Below are 25,006 nucleotides of genomic sequence, written 5' to 3' on the forward strand. Positions count from 1 at the left end.
CACAAGGCTCTAATCACCTGTCGGAGAGAGGCACAGAACTCTAATACCTGAGGGAGAAGCTGGCAAGAATATGATCAGAACCAAAGCAGTTGCCCGCCCTGAGAAAAGGGAACATAATTTGGAGTGATCTTGAATGGCAGCACTTCAGTCTCCTGCTAGTCATTGGGGTCTTCATTTCCAGATCAAGTTATGGTGGTATTGACAGACAGGAAGGAGATCAATGCAGGAGAGCCCCCTCTGGCCTGGCTGTGAGAGCCCTCCTTTTATCCAGAAAAACAAAAGAGCATTTCTTTCTTTCTAGATAACGAACACTCGATCATTTTGCATGGGTGTTGTTTCAGGACTTCAACAAGTCACTATTTTTTTCTCACCGTTTGCTGCCTGAGGTTTTTTGTTTTGTTTTGCTGGTAGATACTTAAATAGCTCTCATTGTCAAAAGGTTGACTCCTCAATGGGAAAGACATTACATTTTGCACAAATGTGTGTGTGTCTGTGCGTATCATTGTGCATTTGGAGTTATCTTAGCGGTTGACAACCTAAGACTCAAAGGGAGGGAGATGGCTTTCAGAGATAAGGTCTTGGGGGTTATGGAACACATAGTCAGCAAAAAGCCCTTCTCCCCACCGTCCCCTTCCTTCATTATGTTCTTTATCATTCCTTATCTTATTGCTAAAATCCTGAAACTTTGGGTATTGTGCTTTACGAATGTTCTGAACCAACCTCTGCCAACAATTCTATTCTGCATGTCCAGGCAAGTTCATTACTGAGGTTAATTTAAGACCTAGTTTCCAAGCATGTCTCCTTTTTTCAATCATTACTCAATAAACATTCATACGAACCTCTTGTGCCAGGCACTGGTTAATGCTGGGCCTACACCAAGATGAATAAGCATGTTTCCTGTCTTCCAGCAAAGAGACAGATCTAAGCAAATAATTACAACAAACGTGAACGTAGGAGTACAGAGAAGGGGAAACAAATTCTCCCCGGAGAAAGGGATATTTCTATTGGGTTCCAATGATTCTTTTTGTTCTCCCAAATTGTAAATCTTCACACTCAGTGGGGCAGTTCATTCTGTCCCTGTGGTTTTGGGCAAGGAGATCTAGGCAAAGTACCTCTACAAAGACTAGCCCCCTAGGAAATAATAGAACCCTTTCTCAATATTCCTGTGAAAATATATATATTTTAATATATATATTTCCTCTTCTACCTCATCTGTAGGGCTGAGGTATTTTAAGAACTACTGTTCTTAAAATAAGCAGCAGTTCACATTCAAAATGATGCCACTGTCCCCCCCCCTTTTTTTGCATTTCAAAATATTTAAAAATGGCTGATGTTTTCCCCTTTTCACTCTTTTTCCTATAGCCTGACAATTCCTAAAGCTGGTGTGAATAATAGGAGGCCTCAAATGAAAGGATGGTCTGAGCCTCTTTTAAAATAAGAACCCATTTGGAAATGCGCTAAGGGAGGCCCTTGAGAGCAGAGTGAAAGTTTGCATTATCTTGTATTTGCTTGTTGCACATCTGCGGAAGCAGGGATGAAACTTAACCCAAACTCAGGTCTCCCTGTGCAGTGGAATGTGGCCGTCTCCATCTCTGTGGGATGAACTGAATAATGATAGAAAAGCATATTTCTAAGAAGTTTGCCATTGAAATTCCAATACCTGTGGTAGTGGGAGCCCTCACTTGATTCTGGTTTATAAAGAAGCCCACAAATGGAAACGTACTTCATGTCCTTTGTACAGATGCTGATGGGGGAGTGTCACAGAAATAAACTGGAAAACAAAGGAGGAACACGTCATTGTTTGGCTCACTGTTTCATTTTGAAATTACCTCAGTTGTTCAGAACTTTTAGGTAGTCTATAAATGTCTCATTCTCAGGGAAGAGTGTTTTTCTTCGCATCCAATCCTTTAGAGAATTTCTTTCAAGTAGCATTGGCACACATGTCTGCTTAAATCCCCATTCTCTTCATGACATGTGATAGAACTGGGAAGTTCACGTGTCAGGCTAAAGACTAACCCATGTTGACCCCTCCACCAAAAGGCAGGAAGTAGGTCACTATGTTTCTATAGCACAGAAACTGAGAAGGGGAAAGCATTCTGTGTAATGGGCATATGCTGAGATGGCAATGTTTGAAAAAAGGTTGTTGTTTTGACTTCCTGACACTCACAGCAAAATAGTGCTTTTAGTCTCTGCTCTCAGCACTCTAGGTGGGGCTATATATCCTGTTCCTGTGTTTGGGGAGGAAGACAAGAAACTGGGCAAAATGCCACCTGGTAGACTGATGTATAGTTATGTGACCCCAAGGGAAATTGAGGTTTCACACTACACAGGGACAAAAAGAGGTTGAATTCTTGAAGGGGTCTAATTCTTTAAAACTCAGGATAATAACAGATGTTCATAAATATGAAATATTTTCCTTTTGGCTATGTGTTTTAACATTTTTTTATAATCAACTTTTAAAATATATACCAGTATCTGTCAGGGTTCAGTTAGAACAGAACCCACACCAAGCATTTTAAGTACAGAAGATTCAATACAAGAAATTAATAGCCTGAAAGGGGGGGGGGGGGAGGTGGTGCACTAATCCAAAGATTAATAAATTGGAAGTAGTTACCATCTCTAGTGCTGGGAGTACAAACAAGGAAGAGGCAGCGATCCCTGAACCAGGGAGCAGAGGTGAGGAGCCGCTGCCTGCAGTGGGTGTGGCAGAGGCCACTGCTTAGCTGTACTGAGACGGCTGAGAGGGGGCCGTGGAGCTGTGCTCAGACCATCAAGGGCCCCGCTCAGCTGGCTCACATCTCTGAGGGGCTGCCTCATAGCTAAGAGGGCACTGCATGGCTGTCCTGGCGTGCCAGATGATGCTAACGTCTTTGCCATCTATTTGTGCTAGAGGCAGTTGTTGGAGTCTTCCAGTCTCCCTCCCCAGTGCCTCTCACTGGTAGAATCTAACTGGAACAAGCTGTCCAAAGTGTCTTAGAAATGTGTCCTCATGTCCCCAGCCCCAGTGTCACAGAGCACAGTGTAGAAGGTGTGAAAGGCAATCGGTGGATAAACTATCACAGATCCCCCTTTAGTTATCAATTATCTGCATGCTCTCTCTCTCCTGTCCCTTTTAAAACTTGTATACTACAGTAGTCACTATGTCATGCTTCGGTCTAGCAAGTTGTCACGTCACTTGGTGAAAACATGCTTTCACTTTCTCCCCCCAAAATGGAGACACAAGTCTCTAATGCTCTTCACATCCATCTCCAAGTTATAACGTGTTTTTTTTTTTTGGTTTATTCACTAGACTACATAGTGCGAAGTTAATTGTCACCAACACTGTTTATATAAAATAATAAGGAAGTGGGAGAAAGAAAAGGAATGGAAACAAATGAGGAAGAAACTATTCATATCTGCTTCTTTCTTTATTCCTGGAACTGGTCACAAAACCACAGCTAATATTTATACATTCCTTTTTCTACCACCCAGTCTGCATTCCCCTTGCTTTCAGCCACCAGGTCAGTATTCTTTACCTGGAGACCAGGTGACCCATAACTTTATTTTTGATGGGTCTGAATTATTTTTCAGTCCTGTCATTTTTTGTTTTTTATTGGGGAATATTGGGGGACAGTGTGTTTCTCCAGGGCCCATCAGCTCCAAGTAGTTGTCTTTCAATCTAATTGTGGAGGGCGTAACTCCTCTCCAAGTCCTGGCGCCGTTTTCAATCTTAGTTGCAGGGGGCGTAGCCCACAATCCCATGTAGGAACTGAACCGGCAGCCTTGTTGTTGAGAGCTTGCGCTCTAACCAACTGAGCCATCCAGCCTCCCCTCTGCCCCCCCGCCCCAGAAGCTCAGTGGTAGCTCATTGTCTTCAATCTAGTTGTGGAGGGTGCAGCTCACTGGTCCATGTGGGAATCGAACTGGCAACCGTGTTGTTCTGAGCTGGTGCTCTAACCAACTGAGCCATCCGGTTACCCCAGTCCTGTTTTTATTGGACATAACAAATTACTTAGAGATGCCTTAAAGAATCTTCTCAGTTTAGACTTAGTTTTCCCTACCAGCATTGTGTAGTAACTGATACAGGTCAACAGAATCAATCACCCCAACCAAGTACAGTAACCCCTTCCTTTGTCTGTTGGTTCACTGACATGAGGAACTCAGATTGCCAGATGGCAATCTCAACTTCCAATTCAATAGAACAATTGTCATTCTTCCTTTAGGAACTAAGCTCTCTAACAAGTGCCTGTTACACAAAGTTGTGGGAATAGGAAGCAAAAATTCTGTAAGTGGATTATTAAGAGTAACAGGGGAACTACTATCATTTTCACCTCTTTATTAACAGATCCATAGATTCTGGCTACGGGAGAAAAAGCGCCATATATTGGTCATTGGTTTAAAGCATATACTTTATCCTGTAGGACACTCATTCCACCTCACAGGACGTTCTCTCATCTAGAACCCTAACTAAATCTTTAGGAGGTCATCCCATCTTTTTCTCAGGCTAGCTGCTACTACCATGTTTCCCCGAAAATAAGTCCTAGCCGGACAATCAGCTCTAATGCGTCTTTTGGAGAAAAAATTAATATAAGACCCAGTCTTATTTTAATATAAGACTGGATATAATATAATATAATATAATATAATATAATATAATATAATATAATATAATATAATATAATATAATATAATATAATATAATACCGGGTCTTACAAAACAAATCAACATCCAGAATAAGTGCTTAGTCCAGTGAAGACACTTGCAGCCCCTCTATTATGGAAGGGGTCCAAGGTAGCTGGTGGCTGGATTGTCACTCTTCCCCACCAACAGGAGCCAGTGTTGGCTTTTGCAATTGTCAATGTGAGCACTTAGTAGTGGTGGTAGCCAGATCACAGTTGGTGATGGGAAGTCCATGTTATTGGGCCCACACACAGCCTCAGTTCCTGCTGTCATGTCTTGTGTGCACAAACCAAGTGAGCAAGTACCTCACTTGGGTGTTTGGAGAAAGAAACTGACAGACATTCATTGAATTGGTTTTCTTTTCTACGTGATTATTGAAAGCTTTGTCTGTAGCAGATGGCTTTGTGAGCATTCACATAGCACTTAACATTCACCTAAATATCCTTATGCTCTGTGCCAATTTAAGAGGTCCATCTACAGTCTGCTCTGCAGACAATTTTTGGATCCTTTCTTTCTAAATCCCTGACGACCCAGCCAAACCATTAGTGATTACCCATGATACAGTGCAGGTCTGTCCATATCTTGGGCTATTTCTCAGTCCAGTCAAAGTGGACAGTGAGGTATATTGCTGAAAGCTCTGCTCACAGAAAGGACTCCCTTCCCTAGTCTTTGTTTGTTTGTTTTGTAGTACACTTCTGATTGTGGGTCAAATGCTCTATTCCTAGATTGCCAGTACATTGGAAAAAAAATAATCTGTAAACCAGACACTTCGTCAGTCATTTGTTCACAGGGAGATCTCCATAAAAACCTAGCACTGAATGAAGGAAAGATGGCAATGTAACAGAAGAATGTGTCACGGGAGCCTGAGCCATCAGCACATGTGACTGTATTGTTCCTTTGGGATCTGCTTGAGCCTGATTTTGCACATGCCATTTCTACTTGGTGATGAAGTGTTTCTGCGTATGCCTAATTGTGTGGCCTCATAAATCAGATAACACCCAGTCAACTATGAGGAGTTCAAGTAACAGGGCCAGGAGTTCCTTCTCTATAAGGTTCAATAGCAAGGCGTGAACAGCCTCTCAAAAGAGAACAGTTATTTGGAAGAGAGAGCGCTGCCTTCCTTCAAACCCTGAGTGTGTACCGTGGGCATCCTCTTGGGGTTTGCCATATAACATCCCTATTTACCATAGAAACATCAAGTGCTGTAGGAGCTACTGATTTATAAGGCCCAGGCAGTATAGCTTGCACTAGATTAGTCTACAGTCTACAACCTGGACTAGTTGTAGAGTCTTCTTTTACTTGGTCATCACTCAAAACTGGCTGCATTATGGGTTATATACCAAATCGGTCAGAGCAGCATAAGCAAATGTGCCATTTGTTGCCTCCAAAATACAGTGGCCCACCCAATGGTGAAAATTGTTCTTGGTTATAGTTGGTGCAAAGTGCAACAACTTGTCCTTCACTCTGGAGGGAATATCCAGAATGAATATCCAGTATGATCCGGAACATTGGACCCCTAGAAACCTCATCTCGGTGGCTGACTCCTAAATTTCATGGTCTGTAAATTCTACCCTCTAACAAGCATGTGCCTTAGGCATCTAATGTACATACCTATTGTTTATCAGATTTAAACATCATGATGTCCTCTATGCAGTACACAAGTTTGATGTCTTGTGGGATCAAGGTCCCTGCAGACTGGATTATGACGAGTGACTTGACATAGCCCTAAAACAAGATAGTGAAGGTGTTTTCTGGTAGTCTTTTAAAATTTTAAATTGATGTAGAGAAAAAAGCATTAGTCATATTAACAGCTGCTGAAACATAAGGCCATCATATATAAGGTTGGACTTGGGTCTGGATGATAATGCGAAAATAATTAGAATAAAGTTCTTTACAATTAATACAGTGTGGGAATATGTGGTATATAATGTGGTGATTTGGAGCAGGCATGGAAGAAACTTTTGAAAATATATCAAGATATGATTATTGGGTGTTCATTTATAAAAGTACAACAGTAAATAACTTTTGTGCCATTCTTTGCTGATGATAAAACACTGTCACATATTTAAAAGATTATATAGAAAATATATGAATTAATAATGGAAAACACTTAGGCTCTGTAAATGGTACAAGGTCATTGACGTTTCCTTTAGTCCTCATAATAGATTTGTAAAATAGTTGGGCTAAACTTTATTCCCATTTTATAGATGAGAAAAGTGAGGCTTTTTGTATTTAGGTAAATTGTCTGAGTTTTCACAGCTGATCAGCAATAGAGTTTCAAATCAAAACCAGCTATATTGATTAATATATTGCTATTGGTGATATTGTTAGGAGATGTGCATATGTTTGCATAGTTGAAATATTAATTTATATATTCTTTTTTTTAATTTATTGGGGTGACAATTAGCAAAATTACATAGATTTCAGGTGTACAATTCTGTATTACATCATCTATAAATCCCATTGTGTGTTCACCACCCAGAGTCAGTTCTCCTTCCATCACCATATATTTGATCCCCCTTATCCTCATCTCCCACCCCCCACCCCCCTAATTTATATATTCTTATTTTATTTTTCTCTTTTCTTTTCCCCCTCCTCACACCATACCCCAAGGAAGATAGAAGCAGAAAGAAGGAGAGACGCTTTAAGACTGAGAAAGAATGGTGGTCTTCATTTTGTTCTTCACATAGCAGATGCCCATGCCCAGCTCCCTTGAAGCACACTGGGGAAGAACTTGGAGAGGAATGACCGTGCATTATACCTAGAGAGGCTGGACATTAGGCTCTAGGGCTTTCAATCCTGGCAAAGACTTCTGTGCCAACCTTGGCAGAAATCAGCAGAGCTGTCTGATCTTAAGGGAGCATGACAGCTTGGACACTGAGCACATGGGTGATGATTGGTATGGACTGACGACAAGAAGGCTTGGTCTAAATGATGTAAGTCGATCTAGGTAAGTTCCCAGAGGCTTTTGCACAACCCTGGGAGGCCCAGTAAGATGAGGACTTACACTCAAATGTATTTTGATTTTGGAACAAAAGGAAGCATTGCGATATTTCTCATAAACCCTTGTTTGTAGAGATAACGTCCTACCTCCTACTTGCATATTTGTTGGAGGGCACAGAAGGGAAAAGCAGTGCAGCAGTGATGATGGGACTGTGATTCTGGTGATCAGAGAGCTTGAGAATTTGCTTCATATCACCAAAGGTGGGAAAGAAGGGCCACATAGCCACCTGAGTGTCACTGTCAAGCCAACGTGTTTTCTGTTTATTATTGGCATGTGCCAGTGGCGGATTCACTTAGCTATTTGGAAGGGAGTGCTAATGAGGCCAAGGTCAGGGTTCTCATTCCCATAGAGTCAAATCCACTTAGTGAGCGGGAACTTCAGTTTCAGTCACCACAGACTGTTAAATCCCTAACCCGCACATATTGCCTTACAAATACGTGTGCTGGGTTGTGGAAGCCAGTTGAGAGGGTGTGAATCAGTCAGGCCGAAACCTCGCCACCTCCGAGGGCAAAAACTCAAAACATGTCCTGTTGTCATCCCTGTAATCTGTGTGCGTGTTCATGAAGGAGACAGCACACTGGGGCCAAATGAACTAAATCACGAAAAATAAACATATCGAACGAAATTCTGCTAATTTCTGAGTAGAGGCTGATATGACAAAAGGCTCTATCATTAGTTGGTTCAGTGCCATATCTTAGAGGCACTAAACATTATACATGTAATGTACACATAGTGTAGTATAATTTACAAAAGTAATATAGTTTTTAGGAAGCATGTTTAAAAGTCTACAAAGTGAAGTTGAGGATTCTAAGATTACATTTTAAATGAAAATTCTAGAAAGGAAATGATAATTAGAACCTGGCCTAGTTGTAGAGTCTTCTTTTACTTGGTCACCACTCAAAATGGGCTGCATTATGGGTTAGATACTGAATCGGTCAGAGCAGCATAAGCAAATGTGCCATTTGTTGCCTCCAAAATACAGCGGCCCACCCAATGGTGAAAATTGTTCTTGGTTTTCATATGTATTGTTCCTACATTTTTTTTATTGTGGTATAATTTATATACAATGTACTGGTCTTAAGGATTCAGTCCAATGAATTCTGACAACTGTATGCACCCATGATTGCTGCACAAAACAAGATTACAGACCATTTCTATCATCCCAGAAATTCCCCTCTGCTCTTTCCCAGTCAATTTCCTGCTCCACCTTCCCAAGCCACCACTGTTCTGCCACCACAGATTAGATTTGCCTTTTCTTGAGCTTCATATAGATGTAATCAATCAGTATGTACTCTTTTGTGTCTGGCATTTCTCACTCAACATAACAATTTTTGAGGGTCATGCATGTTGTTGCATCATACCAGAAATTTATTCCTTTTTATTTTGGTTTGTGGATACTACAATTTGTCCACCACCGTGTTGGTGGATATTTTGGGTCGTTTCTTATTTTAACTACTATAACTAAGGCTGCCATAAACATTTTCCTAAAATTACTAAAATTCATATTTAAATTTTCATTTTTTTCACACTCATACTCCAAGAGCAAAAAAAGTTCTTTACAGTAATTGATGCAAACAGTTTCCTAGTTCTTCATTTCTCTTTGATTTTCTTTAATTGTAGATTCAGGAGTTGAAAATATGTTGAATTTTCCCCGGTGACTGGTAAGTTATAGGTATAGTACTGAGAAGGACAAAACAGAAAAGCTGGTTTCCCACACCCCGTAATGCATCAACTTCAACTTTCTGAGTTGTGCCCAGTCAAAAGCAAACGTGTATGTTTTTGCTTCCTGCTTTCAAAAGTCTCTACTATTTGCCAATATGAATTCATTCGGTAATTCACTATTTGTTTATTCAACAAAAATCCACCAGACTCCTGTCATATGTTTGTTGGGCTTGTGCTGGACTCTGCGTACATGCTAGTGAGGGTTACCTTTTGATCGGAACCCAAAAGATGCTTGCTGTGCTTAGCACAATGCCTAGCACATAGAGGAAACTCCACGTGTATTTTTGAATGAATGAAGGAATTCCCAGTTTAGTCTGTAGATTGGCCTGAATACAAATAAGCTGATATGGTAGAAGTATGGAGAGAATACTGTGGAAACATCAAGACTATAAATACATGTTCCTGTTTTTGCCTGGATCCTACTTGATCGTGTTGCTGTAATGACACTTTCTCTGTTGGACTGCAATTTGTCTAATTATGGCTTTCCCCCCATTTGAGGGGTGGAACAGAGTCTGTTTCCTTTTAGTCTTGGTATCTCTAGCACTCAGTCCCTGGCCTGGCTCTCAGAAGGACATTTCTAAATCTTTCTAGGTTTGCCCCACACCCTCAAAAAAAAGATTATGCAGGAAAACGACATTTGAGATGAGACTTGGAGAAGAGATAGGGGTAGTGGTGGGTACCGCGGGAGAGTATTCCAAACAAGAAACAGTTTGATCTGTGGAGGTCCTTTGAGTACTAATTGTTTTCTCTCTTGAAAAATGTTCCCATTTAGTATTCCTGAATCACCATCATGATTTTGAGTCCCTTTTAGCAATTCAGTTTTTAATTAACTTTTTAAAAGCCCTTGCTACGTACACATCTATATAGCAAAATGGTCCTGAGCCAAGATTTTTTTTTACTTACAAAAGATTATGTTCTTGTCATTTTTAAAAAACAATTATTCCAATGAATGCCTTAAATACAAAAGAAGAATATGACGAAAACAAAATAGTTGGCTAACATTTCAACATAAGCTTTTATCCTGAATCGAATGAATGAAGATAATTGTTATTATTATGATTTTTTTTTTAGCCATTCCAGGTAGAAGAATGATCTGTTTTTCAAATAATTTAAAAAATTAAATGGTTTCTCCTTCACAATTGATAATCAGATCTAACCAATTTAATTTATTGTTGAAGAATATGCATTCCATTTGTTTAAAGAGAATATTATCAACAGAGAAATTAGAATCTCTTTATTTCACATTTATCATACAAGTGGAAACTTACATAAGAATTCAGGAAGAATATTTTAGCATTACTCTTTTTTTTCCCCTCTACGCTTACAGGCATATTGAGTAAATTGCATCTGAAACTTCTCGGATTGAGTGTTGGAGGTCATCTTTTGGCAAGCATGGCACACAATGAATCTAGGCATTATAAATTCTAAGATGTAAATTACAGGAGCTTTGAAGATAGGGATGATTCTCCTAGGCAATGTATTGCACAAAGGGGCAGAGTGGAAATTTCATCATTTATGTTTCATTTTGGAGACGATCATCTCCTCAATTATTTCCTTTCCTACTTTGCATTAGCAGATTTTGACATAAACGAAATCTCATATTCTTTGTAGGTATAATGTGGAAGTCTAATATATCACAATTCAGAATAAAACTTTCCATGCCTTTAATAAGATCTTAAAGCAATTGCGAAGCATTAATTAAGCTTTACAAAGCAACTCTAAGATGATTTGATCAATTCAAAAGCATAATTGTAAAGTCTGTACCCAACTTTCAATTACTGTATGTCCCAGTGGAAAAAAGCATAGATAATACAAACCACAGATAATACCCAAACCATTTCTACTCAGTGAACAATGGCACAGATACTTTTAAAAATCCAGCTAATCCAAAAATTTATATTTGTCCTTAGAAAACATGATATGATTTTTTTTTTCATGAAACCATATTAAAATGTACTATCATAATTAGGCTTTACTTAAATGAAAACTACAATGAATTCAATCTTCTTGTATATATGGTAAATACTGAAAGGAAGAAATATCTCTGTGTCAGACTCTGGGTCAGAAGTGGTCCAATAATATATGTTATTGCCTGAGTACAATCTGCAAAGTGAAATCACCTACATATGGATGCATTTCATTGAACTTTAGAGATGAGGGAGTTCTTTCTCCTCCCAGATAACCAAATCAGAATCAGCCCAGCTCATTTGATAGATAACAATGAGGTCCACTGGTGTGACAAATGATTTGTCAGGGCTGGTTTACAAACATTATTATTTACAATAGGAGAGAGAGAGAGAGAGAGAGAGAGAGAGAGAAATTTCCTACAATTAAAAAGTGTTTGAGTAAATTATGGCCCATCAACTTTATGTCATTCACCTTTATGTCATCATTAAGGTGGCAACAGCCTCAACTGAGACATCCCTTCTTCTAGCCTAGGCCCTTCTCTGTTTTCCATATCTGGGTTGGATGCCTGTCCTAGATTCTGCCTTTGAGGTTGAATATATCCTATTGTATGTATATGCTGCTCTTTGAAGGCTGGAACCATGGCAATCTTGTTTATCATTTGATTTCCAGATCCTAGCCAAATATCTGGCCTGTCATCATTCCTTAAATATTATTTAAACTTGAACAAAATGTTATTAATATGAAAAAGGAAAATCAAGAAAAAAATGTATTCACAACTACAAACACAGTCACATAGTCTTGGGCTCTTTCCCTTCTTGTACCCAACCTCTTCCATGTTTAGCCCTAACCCTCTCCCACCTGGTTTTTCCACTTGTTATCAAAGAACCAGATGGATGACTTAGAGTAGCAAGATGCTAGCCTTTCACAGATAATGTACAAACTGTACATGGCATTTAGAAACTGGTTTTGACAGAGAAGCAACTTTTTTTTTTTTCATTTCTTTTTTTTTTTTTAATTTTTATTTATTTATTTTTTAAATTAGTTTCAGGTGCACAAGACAAAGCAAAACTTAGACGTTTATCATTTATATCCCTCACACTGTGTGAACCCCCCTCCCCCCATCCACTATCTCTCTGTACGTTCCCAAAACCTCTCACCTTCCCCTTATCCCCACCCCCCCGCCCCTCTAGCAACCCTCTGTTTTTCCTCCATGTTTCCAAAACTGTTTCTGATTAGTTGAGAAGCAACTTTTTGATACATCCTAGAAAATGAACCCCTACACTTTTCAGCTTTTAAAAAAGAATCCATGAATGTGCTCTCACCCCCCAGCTGAGCCTCTCCCCAGACCTAAGCAAATCACACCTCCTCACTGTTAGGAGACAAGGTTAGTGGTCACGCTAGCACTCAGGTTTCCTGACCCTTAGGGCCCGATTGTCTTAGTCAACTTGGGCTACCATGACAAACTACCATAGACTGGATGGCTTAAACAACAGGCATTTATTCTCACAATTTTAGAGGCTGGGAAGCACAAAATCAAGGTGCTGGCAGATTCGTTGTCTGGTGAGAGCCACTTCCTAGCTTGCTGATATCCACCTTCTCACTGTGTCATCACGTGATTGGGGGTGGGAGGAAGAAAGAGAGAGAGAGAGAGAGAGAGAGAGAGAGAGAGAGAGAGAGAGAGAGAGAAGCAGCTCTGGTCTCTTCTTCTAAAGGCATTAACCCGTCATGGGGACTTCCCACTCATGGTCTCATTTAAACCCAGTCACCTCCTAAGGCCTCATCTCTAAACACCAACACAATGGGAGTGGGGGTTTCAACATATGGATTTTGGAGGGACACAGACATTCTGCCATAGCACCCAAGCATCTTAAAGAGAACACAGAACAAGGGTCTACTGAGCAACAGTCCTGTGTTGCCACAGAACTCTGCTCCTTTCCTTGGATAGATCGGTTCCATTTCCGCAAACTTAGGACTAGCTTTGCTTTAAAAACTTAGTTTTGGAAAAGAATGAACACTTTTTCTCGTATTAGGGCTAGTGGCTAAGAGTGTAGGTCTCCAAATCTCATACTTGAGTTCAAGTGAAGTCGTTGTCCAATGGAACTGGATGTAACAATAATGGGGCCCACACTTGGAAGGGAGGTGGCTCTCCACATGTTCCAGGATGAGGTCTAGTTCTAGAGCAAGAATACCTCAGAAGTGTGAGGAACCCAAGAATGGAGGCAGTGAGAATGGGCGATAGCCAGAAATCCAGGAAAGTGGGCAGTTGGCATCGGGAGTATTTAGATGCCAGGCCTCTACCATCGGATTGAAACTTCAGAGCTCTTAGATAATCTCGACTTTTTCTTTCCCAACACTTACCACAAGTTATAATTATATATTGTGGTATATATTGCAAAAAATATACGTGTGATCTTTTTTTTTTTTTTTTGACTCTATCTCCATGTGGCAAACACCATGCAGTTTGTCTTGTTTTGTTATTGCTACGCTATCCTTGGGCTTAGCACACTGTTTGGCACATAATAAGCATACAAATAAATTTCTTGACTGGATAAATGATTGAGTAAATGAATTAATTTGAGTTCATTGCATGCATTCCCAGAGGCACTGAGTTAGCAGGTTGTCACCCAGAGCTTTCTTGATAGAGAAGGCAAAAAACACAATTATTAGGTTGGTGCAAAAGTAATTGTGGTTTTTTGCAATTATTATTATTATTTTTTGTTGGGGAATATTGGGGAACAGTGTGTATTTCCAGGATGTCAAGTTGTTGTTTTTTCAATATAGTTGTGGGGGGTGCAGCTCAGCTCCAAGTCAAATCGTTGCTTTTCACCCTAGTTGGTGGAGGGTGCAGCTCACTGGCCCATGTGGGAATCGAACCAGCAACCATGTTGCTAAGAGCTTGCACTCTAACAAACAGAGCCAACCCGCTGCCCCTTTGCAATTATTTTTAACCTTTTAAACCACAATTACTTTTGCACCAACCTATCAAATGAAGATGGGTAGGGGACAGAAAAGCAATGCTGAGACTCAGAATCCAGGATCAAAGTTATTTGCCTCTCCTGCCAAAGGTGGATTAGAGGTTAGAATATTGGGTGCTGGAGCTTTGGGTTAGGGTTCCATAGGTGCTCTGAGCAACGTGGAAAGGTCTGGAAACAATGCAGGGCTTACACAGTGAGCTTTGAACATATTTGGTTTAATTCATCCCTTTAGGCTCAGAAGGCAATTACTGATCACAGAGTTAAGAGTGTACACAAGATTCTTTTTTCTCCCCTTTCCTGCCTAAATTCTTTGGTCCAGCCTAGATCATGATTTCTGAAGTCGAGGAAACACAAGCAATTATCTGAAAACATATCACCACCATCCCCATCCCTGCTTCTCCCACCAACTTTAGTTGTCTTCTGGTCTGCTACACACACACACACACACACACACACACACAGTGGGTAGGTTTGTTCACAGACCCTGAAGCACATTGAGAAAGCAATACTCAGGGTCCTTCCCTCTTCCTTGAGTAGGCCTTCATAAAAATGCGGCTTCTCTTCTGACTATGGAAAGTTGTGGAGGGAGGCCTAATAGGATTCTTCTGCAGTTCCCCCCGTACAGGGCTGAATCATTCAGTGACGGAGGGATCTCACCTCCACCCAGATCTGGACGCTTACCTTCGCTGACCCTCAGCTATGGCGCTCACCACCTGTCATTCACAGGAGGGCCAGTGCTGTCTTCCAATCAAGTTCTTTCTCCAGTGAACCACACTACGTAAGACTCCCCCTTGTGTGATAAAACTGCCGGGGCTAATAATAGAAACCACAAATCCGGCCTGCCAATCCTGCATTCTAACCTCTAATCCACTTGTAGCAAGGGCAAATGTTTTCAGGAAAATAAAATGACTGCACAGAGTGCAGTGACACAACTGCTCCTATTGTCAGATCTCCATTCGAAAGCCTAGAAATGAGGGCCTGGATTCCACCCTTCAAAACTTTGTCATGTGCTTAATTTCAATTTCCTCTCATTTCTAATTCATCCTGAGTTACAAAAGCAATTAAAAAAAATGAAAAGAGAACACAGGTAGGAGTGGGAAAGAGACATACATTTCATCACTGTTACAACTTATGTAATGATGGGAATTTGTTTTTTGTGTTTCAGTACACTGCAAAGAGACTAATAGAAGTTCAATATTAGATTAATAGGACTCTTATATTTGTCAAATGGAAAGGTGGCTAAGTGGGTGAATTCCTTAGTCCGTGAGTGACTGGATTTGAGGACCCTAGGCAGACTGCTCAGTGGAAAGAACCCTCAGAAAAACCTAAGTGTGAGCCCCAGTTCGCCAATCGTATCTGGTTCAAAGGGACAAACTATTTTCATCTCCTGAGCCTTGAAGCTCTTATCTCTAAAACAACATTGAAAGTAGCAGCCCTGTTTGCTGCACAGAGCTGCTTTGAGGCCCAGTGTGAAAGAATATATAGGAAATGCTGAATAAACTGTAAATCTATAACTTTGAGGAATTATCACTGGACACAAATCCATTTATTGTTCCTGATTGACCGTACACATAATTCAAATTCCTCCGAAAACAGCTCAGCCTTCATTTCCAGCTGTGTGGTACGAAGCTTCTAAACATTCTACTGAAACCTTGCCTCTTCACCTTTCATCTTGAGGGTCTACACAGAGCTCTAGCGCTCAGTTAACTGTTCTGTCCCCAGCTAGCTGAAGGCCAGGAGTTCCTGATTCAATCTGTGTTTTAACCAGCTCGGCTCTTTTGTCTCTTGGCTACTAAAGTGCTTTCACAAAGATGGAAACCAGAGTGAAATAAAAAAGGGACTTTGGTGAGAGATGAGTTCTGGGAGGAATCTGATTTAAGAAATGAGGTATGTAAACAGGACTCAGGAAGCTGTGGCTACAGACTTCTCTTATGAGGCATCAACTTTCTCAGTTTTGAAACTCCATGCTTGCTTTGCTGGTATGGTCGGTGTCAGTGAATTGAAGTACATTGAGATTTCTGAGCTGGTAGTGTGATACATGTAAAATAGTGTTTTCATACAGTATCGTTTTGGAATTTTCACGGCACTAACAAAACTAATGAGAAACAACTGTATGCTGGTGGGGAGGATGAGTGAGTGTATTTTCAGCCTGAGATTTTGGGCGTTCAGTCTTTCTAATTGAATGCATGACAATAGATTTATTATTGAAGAAATAAAGAAAGAGGGCAGATAAAATCAGCAATCGATCATTGGCAGACGACATTCAGTCATCCACTCTTTTCCCCCCAAGAAGCCAATTTATTAATTTCTTGTATATTTTCCAATAGTTTTATACACATATAAGCAAATATTAATACATATTCATATTTCCCCCTTTATTTCACAAAGGTAAGTTATCTATTCTTTTATGTCAGAAATCTTATAGCTGTGTTTAAATAACAACAATAATAAACCATAGCTGTAAGAAAGTAGATGTTTTAGTCCTAGACTTTTGCTAGTAAGTAACATCTAACTGTGCCATCCTAGTTGTTATAGATACATGTCTGGCTATAAGTAGTCATAAGTCAGTTTTTCCTTGGTCCCCAAATAATACACATGTGCCTTCACTGTGGTCTGCAATGAAAATAAAATCAGAAGAGAAAGAAGAAGATATGAAGTGGAACATTGTGGTTGGGAAATTCCCATGCCTTTACCCTTAAAAAAAAAGAAAGAAAGAAAAAGAAACTCTCTTGCAAGTAAGGCCAAAGAGAATATTAAATGCACACACTATGAGTCAAAGAAAATAATATTAACATTTTTTTTCATCAAACTGGATCGTTGGTTTTGGCTGCGTATGTGAAACTTAAGGGTGGCAGCCTGTGCTCTCTGCCAGTGTGTTTGTATCAATCCACAAGTGTCTGAGTACCTAAGGCTTAAGTGCTCAGTTTCTATGGTGTTTTGTTTCTGTTTTTATTTTTTCCTTTGTTTTTGGCCCCAGACTATCCAAAGGATGGATTTGTTAACAAAAAATAAGACTAGCCAATAGATGAAGAAAATAAAAAAAATTCCTCTTTGATTCAAGACAAGATTGCAATATTTTTTTAGTCTTTTCTTTTTCCAAGCAGATTTAATTTAGTAAGAAGTATGAACCAAGAAAAATTACAACATCATGCTCTGGCCAGCTTGCCACAGATAATGGCTTGTGTGACCAGTGGAAGTCATGGGGGAAGGGAAATTCAGAGAGCAACGAGGAACTTCTCTGTCATCTCAGGGTTTCACAATACGCACAGGAAGCATTTGTAGCTGGCCCTCTGTTAGCCCGAAAGATTAGCCAATCTTTTGTTTCACCATAAAATGAATTTTTAGCATACGGTCCTGAACTGCAAGCAAAGACTCAGTGGGGCAGGCTCACAGTCTTTCTGAATTACAGTTGAAAGATGCTTTACATTGCTCCTGTTGACGGGCTATTGGGAAACTGGGATGGTTCTGGGGATGTGCTGCGTTCTGCTTGGGCGAGCTTTCCATAGCCCCCCATGGGCAAGCTGACCCCTAGGTCCAGTGTGCCCTGTGAATTCTGCAGCAGTGTTCTTAGAGCAGTATCAATTCCTGAAGCCAAGAGACAGACTAACTGTGCCAAATTCCAACTCAAATTAATGCATCCTGTCTATACAAACTTTCACCTCTGTGTAGAAGAACTGTGACTCCTGTTGTTCACAGAAGAAAGATAAGCAGCTACACTTTACCATGGTGGTTTCTGAATACATTTACTACTAGTCTGCTGCACCATTTGTAGGCTGCCTTTTAGCTGGTTTTCTCTAGACATAGTCACTTATTTCTAAAATGCTTGGAGGAATTTCTGAAATTAATAGTTATTTTAATTTGTAAGAAGAATTCAGTGCAGATTAATTGTGCTAGAAGAGATTGTGCTTTTGAGATTATCTAGTCCGATGGTCCAATGCCTTTTGCTGTATAAAGATAGATGAGAAGCCCAGAGAGGTTAAGTGTCTTGCTCAAGGTCACTCAGCTAGTTAGTCCCGGTAGAGTTGCAATGTGAGCACATAGTTAATTCCTGAACTATTCCCATAGGTCGCACGTTTTCACAGCTCCTCATTAAGCAACAGTCCTAAGAGAGCAGTTTTGTCACACATTCTACACCCAGCACTTTTTACTTCTAAGACTTTGTGGGGATACCACCAAGAATGCTGTTGGCCTGAGATCAGCTTGGAGGGTCAGTTGCTTGCAGGATTTCCTGTGCACTGAGGCAATGTGACAGCTGGGTAGTATCTGTCACATTTGTCTTTCTGAATAACCCCCATAACTAAGCTGGAATTTAGCATAGATTCCAAATCACAAATATGACCAAATTCATGTGCTTTACCCATCTGGTACCACAAGGTTCTCTCTCTCTATATATAAAATAAAAAATTATAAACTAAATAATAGGAACAATTAGGGTAAAGGGAAAACTGCTTTGCTTTTGGTAGGAAAATAATAAAGAGAGGTACACAGAAGTAGATATTATAAAGTCTCTGTTATTATTTGGAAAAAGGTGTCTGTCAGCTTTGGCTCTGAGTTTCCTAGTGGCTTCAGCAAAGTGGGATAGATGATCTATTATATGATTCAGAATATCTATAAGATTAAAAAATTCAATTCAAGAGAACCGTAGTGTTTACTCATACTAAGACCGGAGAGAAATTTCTTTCCTTAATAACATCCTCTCAGTAGATACAGCCATGAATTTCATACAGGTATTTCTCATTATATTTCTCCATGCAAGCCACAGGCACAACAACTAATGCAAATCAGAAAAGGTGTTTCCAGGATATTGAGGGTGGGAGCAAAACAATGGCTCTAAGCACACACCACAGTGTTCTGAAATAAGTGGATTATGTGTCCTTCAGGAAATCTTCAGTGGAGAAAGAATTAAATAGAGAGTGCATTGAAAATATTGGTTCCTGAGGCAAAGGCTGCTAAGTGCTCCTGCATATCCATGTTCTCTGCTTTTCTTCGGGCCATAGCTAGACTGCATTTCTCAGTCAACTTTGCAGTTTGGTGGGACTGAATTAGGGCCAAAAGAATACAAACAGGCCGGTCCCGTCTGTACAATGTTCTCACTCTTTTCCCATCCACCCTCTGAGCTCAGAGGGTTGTAAGGATCTAGGGGAGGCCCGAGCTACAAGACGCAAGGAGCCTGGGCCCTCAGTGATTGTGTCTTCAATGGACTCTGACATGGGCAAGGAATACATTTTTGTTGTATTTTATTGTATTTATTGAGGTTCATGGGTTCCTTGTTTCAGTAGGCAGTGTTATAGTAAATAATATAATCTGCAATAAAATGATATAATCTTCAAAATTTTCAAACTGTAAGTCACACTGATGGGGCAGATGGCCTCAAAGCTACATAATCCAATCACTCCTCTTTCCATTGAAAAAACCACCACCAAAATTACTACTTTTTCAAGGCCATGTCATTGGACTTCCATTAGTCTCTAGGAATCACAGTGTCTAGGCTAGAACCTTCACTTTACCCTTTGTGTGCCCTGGGCAGGTTACCTCACTTCTCTTAGCCTCAGATCCTCCATCTATAAAATGGTGAAAATCATAGAGCTGTTGGAGGGAAAAAGTACTCGGCCTGGGATTTGATATGAGGCAAGCACATGGTTAATGTTAGCTGGTAATGTTGCTGTCCTTTAGAAATGTGTACTTGTGTGTGTGGCTTCCATGGGGAAGACCCAAGGCAGGACAGACGAGCCGAGTCTGTGCTAAGATGGCTGAGTTTCTAGCAGTAAAGAAGTTCGGAGTAACTAGGCTCTCCTCCTTCCCACCCCACCTTCTTCCTCTTCCCCTCCTTTGTCAGTACAAGTAACAGCCCTTTCAACCTTCAGACTTTGAACCAGGCTGCTGCCACAATCCATCTGAAAGTTCTGAATGACTTTCATATAACAACAACAATAACAATTCCTGAAAATAAGTACCGGCTTTTAAATATAAGAAGTTTTTTGTGTTTTTTTTTTTTTTTTTGTATGTACTCAAAAAACATGTGATGACTCTATCAGGACTTTTTTTTATGTTTTTTAAAATTTCTTTATAAGTCTTACAATATACTTTGATAGTTATGTTTCTGGAAAGATCATTTCACAAAAAGAGACATTTTTTTTTATTGATGCAGGAAATAACTCAATTTCTGAAAGACTATGCACTACGTAAATCTTTCTTGAGGAATTTAGTGTCTTCTTTCCTTGCCCCTTACTGGAAATATAAACATAGCTAGCATCTTGGCTAATAATAACATCACCATGTGTACAGACCTGGCCTTCCTTAACAGCTTGCCGAGTTATTTGTGTCAGAGAGGATTTTATCATAAGTACATTTCTTCTCTTGCTGTCACACAATGCACCATTGAATTTCCCATCATACAAACTTTCTAATTTTATTTACAGTCACAGAGGTTGAAAATAGATAATTAATCAGCATTTAAGTACCTTCTAATCTGTAAAGTAAACCAGGAGACTGGAAGCAATGTGAAACATTGCAGGGGCTCTAGACTCGGGGACCCTGCTTCTAGTCAGCTGTTAATGAATCCTATGACTTCCCACAGCACCTTGTTTTCTCCGTGACCCAGTTTCCTTGGGTGCAAATTGAGTTCGTTTTTCTCAGTATTTCCCCAATCTCATTTAGTAGAATGAGCATCACTCATGACGCAAGGTAGATCAGGGCCACATAAAGGATTGCTGTGGCTTTTTTCTGAACCTAAGAAATATGTACTGGGAGACCCAATAGTTTCCTTCTTCTTAATTCTTTTCAATTCTACCAAATGCTCCCAGAGTGACAAGTTATATGGATGTTGACTGGGGCTGCTTTCCTCTCATCCCATCCATTCATTTATCCATTTATTTTTACATTTAATTCCCATAGTACTGAAGGAAACTTCTCTTCTGAGGATGTCTATTAGGCAAGTAGCAAACTGACAAGTGACAGAACATACCTTTAAGATCTGACTTTGCTTGAGTTCTTCACCAGTTCCTTAAAAGTACTTAGAATTTAGCTGTTTAGTTCATCTGGCTGGTTGACAATTGGCTCATTAATAGTTAGTCTTTGTCATAGGATTCCCCTTCATTCATCAAACATTCTGTGAATGTAATTGGAAATAAAGGGGCCCTTGAAAATGGATTTAGATAATTATAGGTGCCTTTATATTTGCAAGATGCTAACAAACAGAGGAATGCAAATTGAAAAAGAATGGGGTGATACAGAAAGTTGAACTTCTTTGACTCAAAGAAGATGAAACTTTACCAAAGAAAGTAAAAGGGTGGAGTTGTATTTCCTGTTCAAGAACTGGCTGAGTAGTGTAGTTGACAGGCTATCTGAAGAATGCTTCACAACAGGAGGAGGACTGCCGTGTATGCAAGACCCAACCTGACCGTACAGTATGGTGCTACCTCCGGACTCAAACCCAGGTCTATGTAAACCTCAGTTGTAACTCGGCTCCCAGCCAGTTTGATTCCTGTAATATTACTCACTGTAATATACCATTGGCTAATTTTATTATTTTTTGAGAATAGGAAATGAACCGATAGCCAATGGCTAAGGAAAGCCACACTGCCCCCATTCAATTATTCAGCTCAGTGTGTCATGGGAGTGTGTAATGTGCTGAGGATTCAACAAAACAGCAGGGGTTTGACACTCAAATGTTCTTGCACTCTAGGTTTTGGTTCTGTTGTTGTTATTGTTGTCCTTATTTCTGTTTTGCCATCAATGGTGCTGGAGGTTATTGGATAGGCCTTGGCCAGCTCTCTAGAGCTCCTGCTTTGCCCGGTGACTGTATCTTTCCTGTCAACATGCTGATCATACTTGGAAATTATGAGTCAGTGAAATGTAGCTGCGAGCAGTGGGGGTGGGTAGATTACGAGGGAAAGTGCAGCCAAGACTTCCTGTATCAAGTCAGGGCCATTATCTTTGGGTGAAGATAGGGACTCACTATGGCAATAGGAACACCCATAGTCACCTGGCATTTGCTGTGAACAAAATGCATTTAGGGAGAGTATGGGGAACAAATTAAAAAGGAAACAGATTTAAACCTTCTTTTGCAGACGTCAGGGTGGAGCTTTGAGATCCATGTTATAATATCACTGTTATTGACAACTTCCACTTGCTATTACTTGGTGAGACTCATTACCTATTCACATCTGTCTGCCCTCATTCAACTCCTGGTAAGTGCAGCTACCGTCCTATTTAAAATAATAGAGTGAGATTGGTAACATTACTGATTTAACAGGAAATTAGAAGACTTACATCCACAGAGCTTAGATAATTGACACCAACAGCACTTTTCTTGTAATTTATGTATTATGATTGATTTCATTCCCCATCTAGTCCTAAAAGAATCTCTGAAGCATATTTAGCCATCAGATTTCTGTGCAAAGGAATTAAATGAGTATTGCCCTGCTTGCTATCTATTCCAGAGCTGGCAAAAAGTTTCTGAGTGGTTTGGAGCTCAAGGGTCGGTTTAAAATTATAATGCTAATATAAGAGTTCAGCCTCAGAACATATCTTTGTAAGTGACACCTGTGAATTTATGTGAAGAAATCCTCTTACTGATAACAAGGACACACTTACAAATGGGTCATTTACTTATGCTTTTAAGAGTATTTTTATAAACTATGTATAGATATGTGTTCCCTAGAATACTCTAAAATAGATTCACTTACCTATAATAGTGCTGTTATAAATGACCATTTCCAGATGTCCATTCAGCGTGGTATTTGCATCACAATATATGACCATGCTTTGTGCTCCCAATCCTCCCTCCCCAATATAATTAACAATGCTGAGTACATGACATTTGATAAATGAGGAAGAAACGCTAAATAAATCCTTGTGTTCTACCCTAGAAATCTCATAAAACAATGGCAAAATAGAAGTAATAAACATAGAATGTTCAAGTAAGTCATGAGTATCATTTTTTGGCTTTTTATTTAGCAGAGTAGGCGTGGTCTGGGATCTACCTGCCTATTTCTCTAGCTTCTTATACCACCAGGTTCTCTCCTATGACTTTTATTCAATCATACGCAACAGTGCAGAGTCCCTCCAGCGCACACCCTTTTCTTGTACCTGTGCTGCTGCAACGCCTCGTTCTTCTTTCTGGCATATCCTTCTTCACCTAGAAATGACTGCTCGTCCTTTGAAACTCAGTTCAAGGGTCACTGCCTCCAAAATCTCTCCATGATGCCACAGTCTTGTTCTCTTAGCAGCCTGTGTTCTCTTAGCAGCCTGTGGCCGAGCCCATCGTAACCTTTGTCACACAGTATTATTCATGTGATTTACTCATTTATCATTTCATCAGACTGTAAGTTCCTTGAGGGTAGATAGAGATTGTGAGTTGATTAACTGTGATTTGCAGCATCTATAACAACACTTGACACAGAATGGTGGTTGATGAATATTTCCCAAAGGATTTGTGAATGTAGAATGCACCTCTTTGAAAGGCCATGTTTATGTGACGCCACCATTTTCAGGTTAAACCTAAAATTCAGTCCTAAACATTTTTACCACACACACACACACACACACACACACACACACACACACACGATTACAGATGAGCACGCGGTTTTATTAGTAAACATCTACACTGTCAAACAGGTTAAAATTCTCTGAGAACTTTTACCTCAGTGTGCTCAGGGCATCCCAGGTGAAAGTATCGTCAGAGTCAGATTTCTTGGAGTCCCACAGGGTGAGGATCCCCAGCATACCATGGGCTCAAGATTCCTCACTGTAAAGTCCAGGGAACAAGGTGGCCTGAAGGTCTAGGGATGTCGAAAGTATGGAATGGGCACCCTCAACCTCGCAGAAGGATCGGCTTGCTAATACCATTCATCCATCCTCATTGTAAGCTCCACACTGCTTGCTGAGGCTAGAAAGCTAAAAATTACATTTCTCAGAGGTCCTTGCAGGTAGGGTTCCAAGAATCAGATAAACTCGATAGACTTTAATTTGAAGTGAGAGATGCAGGTTTGTGGTGGAGGTGGCCTGGTTCTTGAGCCAGCAGCTGAGCTGTGGCTTCCTGATCCGGCAGGAGACCTCCTGATTCAGCTGCTTCTGCACTAAAGGAAACAGGCTTCCCCTGTGGGGCAGCAGCAGTTGGATCTAGGGTCTGGGAGTTGTGTCTGGCAGATCACAGCCTGGAGCAATGTTTTTCAAACTATAGGTAATGAAATCTATTTAGTGAATTGGCACAAGCATTAAAAAAAAAGAAAGAAGGAAGGAAAGGAAGGAAGGAAGCAAGGGAGGGAAGAAGGAAGGAAGAAAAGGAGGGAGGGAGGGAGGGAATAGAGTAAATGGAATAGAAAAAATATCCAAGTGCATTGCCCCTAGTAAAATTAAATTTGTTTTATGCAACTTGTATTAATTACAGATTTAAGTGTGTGTGTGCATACATTTATGCATGTGTATTCTGAGTCATAAAATGTATGTTTAGCTATGAGTGTCATCACAAGTTCAAGGATATCTGGCTTAGAACCTTACCTCCAGCATTTTCAATAATCTTAATCCCTTCCTGTTTAAACTATCCAGAGGGATCTTTTTCATCTGCAGGTATCTGTTCTGCTGCCCGTCAGGCAGCATAAAGGTATACAGATTTTCTTTTTTTAAATATGAGTTGCAGAGAGAGGTACATAGCATGTATTTCAACTGACAACTTCCTCCTATGGTTTTCTCAGGTATTCCTCAATACTTTCATTAATAAGGACAAGATAAAAG

The 25,006-nt window shown here is 40.1% G+C and overlaps 1 long non-coding RNA gene across 5 annotated transcripts in view; it reads left to right on the forward strand.

The window, feature by feature from the left end:
• Positions 1-25,006, forward strand: part of LOC141570624 (uncharacterized) — a 757,454-nt gene that overhangs the window by 87,968 nt on the left and 644,480 nt on the right. For 3 of the 5 annotated variants that reach the window (XR_012494838.2, XR_012494841.2, XR_012494840.2), the window contains exon 3: positions 7,274-7,610. The exons of 1 other annotated variant lie outside the window; for it this stretch is intronic. This is a non-coding gene — a long non-coding RNA (uncharacterized LOC141570624). The remainder of the gene's footprint in view (positions 1-7,273; positions 7,611-25,006) is intronic. One more of the 5 variants, XR_012494842.2, reaches the window with a different exon arrangement.

Source organism: Rhinolophus sinicus, chromosome 17 (genome assembly GCF_057876585.1).
Source record: "Rhinolophus sinicus isolate RSI-liver-muscle chromosome 17, RSI-T2T, whole genome shotgun sequence".
Lineage (NCBI taxonomy): Eukaryota > Metazoa > Chordata > Mammalia > Chiroptera > Rhinolophidae > Rhinolophus > Rhinolophus sinicus.